This window comes from Callospermophilus lateralis, assembly GCF_048772815.1.
Source record: "Callospermophilus lateralis isolate mCalLat2 chromosome 11 unlocalized genomic scaffold, mCalLat2.hap1 SUPER_11_unloc_3, whole genome shotgun sequence".
Lineage (NCBI taxonomy): Eukaryota > Metazoa > Chordata > Mammalia > Rodentia > Sciuridae > Callospermophilus > Callospermophilus lateralis.
Window position 1 is genome coordinate 5,225,587 of NW_027510155.1, and position 8,482 is coordinate 5,234,068.

At 33.9% G+C, this 8,482-nt stretch overlaps 1 long non-coding RNA gene across 1 annotated transcript; it reads left to right on the forward strand.

Annotated features, from left to right (window-relative positions):
- Positions 1–288: 288 nt before the first annotated feature.
- On the forward strand, positions 289–3,015 carry LOC143386028 (uncharacterized). Its single transcript, XR_013089530.1, has 3 exons — positions 289–317; positions 1,991–2,113; positions 2,920–3,015. It is a non-coding gene; the product is annotated as an uncharacterized LOC143386028 (long non-coding RNA).
- The last annotated feature ends 5,467 nt before the right edge of the window (positions 3,016–8,482 follow it).

Genomic DNA, 8,482 nt, shown 5'->3' on the forward strand with positions numbered 1-8,482 from the left:
GAAATGCAGATATATTATGTGTAAAATTAAATATTTTTCTAAAAAAGTATAAATCAGATGTTCATGAATTTTGGACATAAAAATACATAATGCCTAGCTAGTTCTTAAGAGGTAGGCTATATTTTCTGTTTGTCAAAGTATTTACTCTGAATTATTGGTGGAGCTATCTTTTATTGAGGTTTCTCTGTTGCCAGGTACTTTATTACCAAGGTTGCCATCAGAACCGGGAATGACATTACTCACTATCAGGATTGAGAAAATTGGTCTGAAAGACCCTGGACAGTGCATTGATCCCTATATTACAGTTAGTGTAAAGGGTAAATAACTGGCAAATTGCATTATGTTTTTTCTCATATGGGACAAAGTTTTTGACAGGGGATGGTCTTGTATATGTGACAACTTGCTTTAATGCATTCTATAATGAGGCAAAATCCTAGAAGAGATCATAACAGAACATAGTTCTGAAAGACTTACAAAATATATTTCCTACTTGCTTTTGAGTTTGTATAGATTTTTGCTCTTCAGATTCCAGCTAACATGCAAACTAAACATACACATTGTCCTTAACAGCAGCTACAGCCTTCAGGATGTAGATTAACCATAGCACTCCTCACCTTCCATGGGTGTGTAGTTTTCTACATAAAGCCCCATGTCCTGTTTTCCCATCTCTCCTGCTTCAGCCCCTCTTCTTCCTGTGCTACTGAGGTATCTACATAGGTGAGTCCTACAGAGGCAGATGAAAATCAGGGGACAGGGAAGTAGGGTGCGTCCATAACATCCATGCCCTGAAAGCAATCCCGTGGGATGAAGATGTGATAAAGGAATAAATTATACCATTTTACAGAAATAACTATATTTAGTACAAATGGCTTATTTTAATCTGTAGTTTTGCACCAAAGGAACAGATCGGTGCTGAAATTAAATGGAGGAACTTTTATCATTGCAGAAATAAAGTTAGATCCATGGGTTCATTAGTGCTAATTAAAAGAAAAATATGACCACAAAGAAAAAGATTTATTTAAAGAACCTAATCCACAGCACTAATACTGGTACACTTTTAAATTCCGATGTTACTAGTTATCAAATATATAGTATACTGGAAAATATTTACATTGTTTGATAGACCATTTGTAAAACTGCATACTCATTCAGAAAGTATACTTAAAACACAAAAAATATTTAATGATGTTGTAAATGTTAAGTTACCTTTGCATATGTTAAACTGAAATATTTTATGTAAATATTTTTTAATTATTAAATGTACTAGATTGTTTTTGAGCTTTTTGAGACACATAAATGAATAACACATAAACACTGAGGAGTTATTAAATGAGTCCATGTTGAATTTGATTAAACTGAGATTTTAAAACCCAGAAAATTAAAACTATATATAACATACCATGTGGTTGTTGTAAATTCAGGGTATGTTGTAAACAGTATAACCAGAATTTAGATAATATATATGAAAAATTATTCATTAACAAAAGGGTTTTTGTTGGCTGTTCTCATCCATTCTTGGTTCTTAACAGGGAAATTATAAGGTTAGGTTTAAAGGCTTTTCTAAATAAGCCATATACTTGATCAAAGTTAGAAATTGGTGGCAGAGCTCCATTGTGGCAAAATTATATACTCCAGATTTTTTTTTTTTTTTTTTGCATAGAAAAATATAGTGGGCTATTCCCTAAGGAAAACATGTTTGTTCTTTTTACCACTTCACTATGAAGATCAAGTTTTGACCACTTGGCCATGTAAAGACTTCCTTGTCCCCTTCATGAGGTCTCCTATCCAGTCTATATTCATTTCTCTCCACATACCCCATGAACTTCAACAACTCTCACATACTTGCTCACACCAAATAGGAATTTCTTAGCCTGAGAATCTCCTCTCAGCTCTTTCCATGCCTCTTTAGGAACTGTAACCTTTTGCAGTTTCTAGATTTTCCATCTGTATATGTGAATGCTCATAAGCAGAAACTTATTTGTTTCTCCAGATCTGAATGGCATAGATTTAACTCCTGTGCAAGATACTCCTGTGGCTTCAAGAAAAGAAGATACATATGTTCATTTTAATGTGGACATTGAGCTCCAGAAGCATATTGAAAAATTAACCAAAGGTTTGTAATTATCAGATACTGACTTCTTAAGGACTTCTTAAGGACAGTACTTATCTGGGTTTGTGTTGATAGTGTACTTGAAAACAAGATCTTATGTCACATAGTTATGAAGATTGACTTAAAGTCAAATCAACAATTTTTTTAAAATATGAGAATTAGCAGTTGCATTATCTAGTTTGTAATAATGTGGTTAAATATTATTTGACAGGGAAGTATTTCTCATAATACAGAGTTAAGGAAGCAGGTTCTCTAATAGTTACCTTAAGTCCTTTTAGGAAGCTAATGATTACTTTCTAACAGTTAAGGAATTATTTTTTTTCTTTCAATAAGATGCATTGGGTAAAAAGATACTATAACTGGCAGTTAGTTTGTAAGAATATGGAAAGGACAATCTGGGCATGGTGGTTTCAGGAGGGAGAGAAATAAAATATCAAAGGAACTCTTTTAAATTTCTATTCTAATATAGGTGCTTATTGAAACCATTTTTATAGGTACTGCTGATACTTAAGTAACTTCTGTTTTTCTTGTGGTATTTAATATTTTACATTCTTTGGTAGTTTATGATTCTACCTGTGTACATAACTTACATTCTTGCTATACAATTTTGTTGTACTTTGTAGAATTAAATGATATGGAGAAATGTCACTCAGACATGGTAGAAGAGCTTGGAGTGACAGCCACAGTGAGTTATCAACAGTTGTGTCATCAGACTGTTTGACACATGTTACTTTGTAAAATCATAGGCTTCTGGTGACACATAAGAAATGTGTGGTCTCTGGCTTATGTGGTTTGTTTTAATTCCTTAGGTGCAGCTATCTTCTTTGAATTCAAACACTACAAGCCTAAAAAAAGGTTTACCAGCACCAAGTGTTTTGCTTTCATGGAGATGGATGAGATTAAACCTGGGACAATTGTAATAGAACTGTAAGTGATATACATATAGGATTCATACTGTTCTAATGGTTACTAGTTCATGTTTCTTCTTAGTCCCTCTTATCTAGAATGTAACATTGGAGTAAATCAATCATCAAACTATTTTAAATAATCATCTTTCTATTGTGGTTACAGATACAAGAAACCCACTGACATTAAAAGAAAGAAATTGCAGTTATTGACCAAGAAACCACTTTATCTTCATCTACATCAAACTTTGCACAAGGAATGATTCTGACATGAGTAATGTGGAATTTCTGTGAATTTTACCACTCAGTAGAAACCATCATAGCTCTGGGTAGCATATTCATCCTTCAGGAGGCAGGAAGTGAGCCGTACCTATAGGCCAGTGAGTCCCTTGCAAAGCTGTACCACAGAACTAAAGTCCAGCACCTCATTGTTATGACTCCTTTGGATACAAGGTTTATTGTAGATTTTGAAACATGTTTTTACTTTTCTATTAATTGTGCAATTAATAGTCTTTTTCCTAATTTACCACTGTTCCTACCCTGCTTCCTGGAACAATACTGCTGTGGTAGGTATGCTCATCTTCAAACTTTAAAATACAGCAATAAGAATGTGCTAGAGTTTACACATTTGCTCACTTTTGCTCCAATATGGTCTTTTGATTTGAATTAACTTCAAACTTTTGAATTGAATTGGGTAGGATAGTACCAGATTGCTTTGAAAGGAAATTGGATCAGTTATGGTCTGTCTTATAGGCTGTTCCTTAGAGCTGGCCTAAATTCACCCTCATCTGATAGTTCTACTTAGAAATAGTGTGCCTTGATCAGATCAATATCTTATATGGGAGTGGCCCCCAGATTGTAACTGTGATTTTTTTCCAGATGACCAGATTGTTTTTCTGAAAGTGAGCATATTTTTAGTCATGTTGATTAGTTGTTCTACATCACATTGCTATTGTTTCTAGGGTTAACATTAATGATTCTAGGGTTAACATTAAAACCATCTCTCTCAGAATAATTACAAATTTTTGGGTGGGTTTAAATCATGTCATCTAAAAATAATTGAGTCGGATGCTAATGAGATACTGCAGGAACAACTGCTGTTTTTCTGACAACTGATTGTGAAACCTTAAAACCTGCATACCTTGTCTTTATAAAGTGATGAGTATGCAAAATCTGGAAAGATATTCTATTTTTTTAATATAGGTAGATACAACTGCCATTTATTTCCTATTTAGATATATTGACATTCATATGAAATGAATGTCAATATATCTGAAAATATGCAGGTCATTAGCCTATTATAATTTCACCATTTACATTACTTTTAACTTAATGATGAGACATAAATAAAACTTTCATAGTACACAAAGTGGATATTTGATACACAGAACATAAAGATTTGTGAGGAGTTTTTTGTGGGTTACATGTAGAACCCATGTATTTTAATATTCACTATTTTAAATGAACAATGCATGAAGGGAATGCAATACTTGGCCTATTTTTAAACTAGTGTAAACCCTAATCATACCATCTGTTTGCTTTTTAAAACGAATAACAGTAATTTTAGCCCTTGCACTTCAAGAGATCTAGTCTTTAATTTTTCAGTTGTCTGTTAGGTCAATTTTGTTTACTAGATGAATGTTAATAAAACTATATGAGCCTGAAAGAATTCTCAACCAAATTTAGTCTTTTCTTTCATCTGGATTGGGTTAATTTCACAAGTGCAAAAAATAGTTCAGTCTACAGTAGTTCTAGGAAATGAAGAATTTGCCTTAATAAAATGTTCACTCAACTGAAACTCTGAGTAGTCAAAATTTCCAGACTGTAAACTTCTCAAGAGAAGGGCCTCATCTTCTTCATGTCATGTAAACTTTCCAAGGTGCTTGGCAGCACTCTGTACCCTGTGGAGTACTCAGTACCTTTTTGTTTGATGTTACTGATGTTGAAGTTGCTCCCTTAAAATCTACGATTAAAATGTAGCAAAACTGATACCTTGTTCTTTCTGTTTTTTCATTGACTATAAAACATGTATATCAAAGTGATAATTTAAAAAAAAACAAACCTTTTTTTTTGGTTGTAGATGGACACAGTACCTTTATATTTATATGTGGTACTGAGGATCAAACCCAGTGCCTCACACGCAACCCCAGCCCCTCAAAGTGATAATTTATATGAAGAAACATTTAGCATCCTTCACATAAGAATGCTTTTTTTTTAACTTCTATTTATTTATGTGATGCTGAGGATTAAACCCAGGGCCTTGCCTGTGCTAGGCAAGTACTCTACCACTGAGCCACAACCCCAGCTGCCACCAAAGAATGGGGTTATATGAAAAAAAAAGAGGATGCTTTGTATGAATGTCTTTCATCAGCATTAAACAAACTTAAATTGAACATTGTCATTAGCTTAGCTTTAATTCAGACCTGAATGACCAAACCTCCCCCGCCAAAAAGGTGGTTTTATCTTGAAGCAATTAACACAAAACAATCTGTATCTCACAAATTAGTTGTTTTAATTTACTTTCTAGTGTGGGAGGGGATGAGTCACTGGACAATAATTACAACTATAGCAGTAGTACTTTCAGGTTGAAACACTACTGCTTCACAAATGAAATGATTTTAGTAACTAAACTCAAACACAATTTGCTGGAGAGGACTTCTAAAACTTTTGAGATAGAAAAGTATAATTGAATCAAGGGACAGTATTCTCTCACAACCGGTATATGGGCATCTACCTTGGGCTTTGCTACAGAAGTGGTACAATCAGATGGATGTAAGGAGAGGAAACTATGGGTGGGCTCAGAACTGCTAAGATAAACTACGTAGAACGCATTATAGCTTACTAATAGAATAAATACAAAAAAGGCTTTAGAGGGAAAACTACTGTTGCTTTGAATAAAAAAATAAATCTGCCTTTCCTTGAAAATTTATCTTCCTAGCTGACATCACCTTTATTTAAATGCTATTTTAAAATTAGAAGTTATAGTAACTTCAGCATTGCCTTGTGTCCTGTAGAGGTTGAAAGACAATTGGTGTTTGTGACTTAAATTTTATTTTACATGGCTAAAAATGGCATAAGCTATTATATGGTTTTCCTCTTACACACAGTTGCTGCTTCTGATATTAAATGGAGGCTATGTAGATTGAATTCTTCCTAACGGACTCAAATTCTTTTTGATTCTGAGTCATCTTCAGTAGTTTAGAGATTTTGTTTCACAGAGATTTTGTTTCACACTGAAGCTTTTGCCTCTATTTTGAGAATACTTAGGGGACATAAAAAGAACAATGATATGTTCTAGGTTCCAACAATCCTATTACTTTCTAGAACTATAAAGCATGGAAGAATATGGTCTAGCAGTAAACAAAAGTACCAGGCTTTTATAATTTTATTTAAATCTTAAACCTCTTAAAATGTACTGTTAAAATTGCTGTAATTAAAATTACAGCTCTGGAGAGCTAGTTCTTAGAAACATTGTTTTAAAGACAGTAGTTACAGATTCAGGACTTGCTTTAATTGATTTTTAAATAAAACATATTTGAGAATCTGTAAAAAAAAAAAAAGAATTTAATTCAGCCCATAGTTGCTGATTAAAGACATTATAAGCCTTAGAGTTTCATTCATTCTTTCTCAGAGGATTATGCTTTTCTAATTTTTTTTATCATATTCCTTGAAAATCAGTGGCAAGGTGTACATTTTTTTAAAAGAAATTTCCTTATTTTTTATAGACACAACATACCACCCTATATTTTACTGTTTTAATGCAATAATGGAAAAGCAGTAGAACTTCAGGTCAAACAACTCTTGCTACTAATGTAAACTCATTCTCAGAAAACCATTCTCACATGGACAGTGGTTAGAAAAAAGTACATGAATGTGCTACAAAAATAGAGCCACAAGACTTCTCACAAGTAAAAGAAATTCCTCTGTATAAGTCCACAGTTGACCAAGGTCCAGCCTCCTTAACAGTGAGCAACAGGAAATATGCTGCCAAGTCACCATCTTCAGTTCTGAGAGTGAATTTACATGCTTCCCCAATGGCACAAAGTCTCATGACGATCCAATGAATCAACAGACACTTGGGAAATATTAATAAACAATTTTTTATGAACTATTACAACAAAGAACTTCAGCAAGAAGGAAAATGAAGTTTATGATCTTTGAGTAAACATTTTTAGCGTAACAGTCTCTGCGACCAGATATTTAAAGAGAAAACTCAAGCTTATAAAACACCATTTCTCTGTTATCAACTGGAATACACTAAAAATAGGATACTGGAAATACATGTTCTTAAAGCATTTCCACATGAAATGTCCATAATTATGACATTCTAAATCATTTAGCAATTGTATATGCTACATTAACTAAAACAAAGGTATTCCTTATTGCACATTTTAAAGTTGGAAGGATACTCTAGTTTAAGTGGGGGATATTTAGGGGGAAAATATTTTGGCTCCAAATATATACTGCACCAAGGCAGCTTCATTCTAAAAACATAAACCATTTAAAATAAACTTTTATATTTTGAAGCCAATAATCCTTCAACACAATGAATAGTTCATAGTCCACTTACACAATGAATAGTTCATAGTCCACTTTCTGACTAAGTGTCAGAGGTTAATTTTATGGGCCCTGTTTTAAGGCCTGTGAACAGCCCTCACTACTCTGAGAATCGGGTGTAGGTGGAGGTTCATCTTTAAAACCTGAAGACATTAAGTCTTTTGCAGCAGGTGGTGGCCCATAGTCTTGGGGACCATGAGTTGGAGGTGGTAATGGGGCACCAGGAATGAAGTACTCTCTTGGGCCAAATGAGCCTAAAGGTCTAAATGGTGCAGGTCCTGGAAAAAAGTCACGAGGGTCAAAAGGCAAATCCCATTGTCCAGGTGGAACACCTGGTGCATATTCTCTGAAGCCTATTGGTGGACGCATACTAGGACCTGGAAAATAAAAAGGAAGTTATGTAAATACCCAGAAATTTCTGAACTTGGGTGATTTCAAGTATGTTAATATAGTCTTTAATTTCTCCCAAGCCTAGAACATCAACTGGTGAACATCCTGACTTGCCAGATGAGGCAAACTGAAATGGAACAAGTTTAGGTTATAGCCTGGCCAACCAGCCATGAAGCAACATATTAAGGATTTAAACATGGCTCTACCTAGCTCCAGGCTTATCTTTTTTCTTTCCCTACTATATAATTGCAGAATTATTTCTATCTCACAAGAGCTCCGTTTATATTTGGAAGTACTATATTACCATGACAAGATGATAGATTATGAAATAAGAACTTTACTACATCAAAGAAATTTTGATAAAAGGAAATCCCACTATTTATTACTGTATCCATTAAAAATTCATGAAGTATTTCAGCATGGACTTTACACATGCCATCAGAATCAAGGTGCATGCCCTCCTGGAAAAGGCCTTCCACAGCCACCTAATTAAATCAGCAACATTTATTAGGTCACTGTT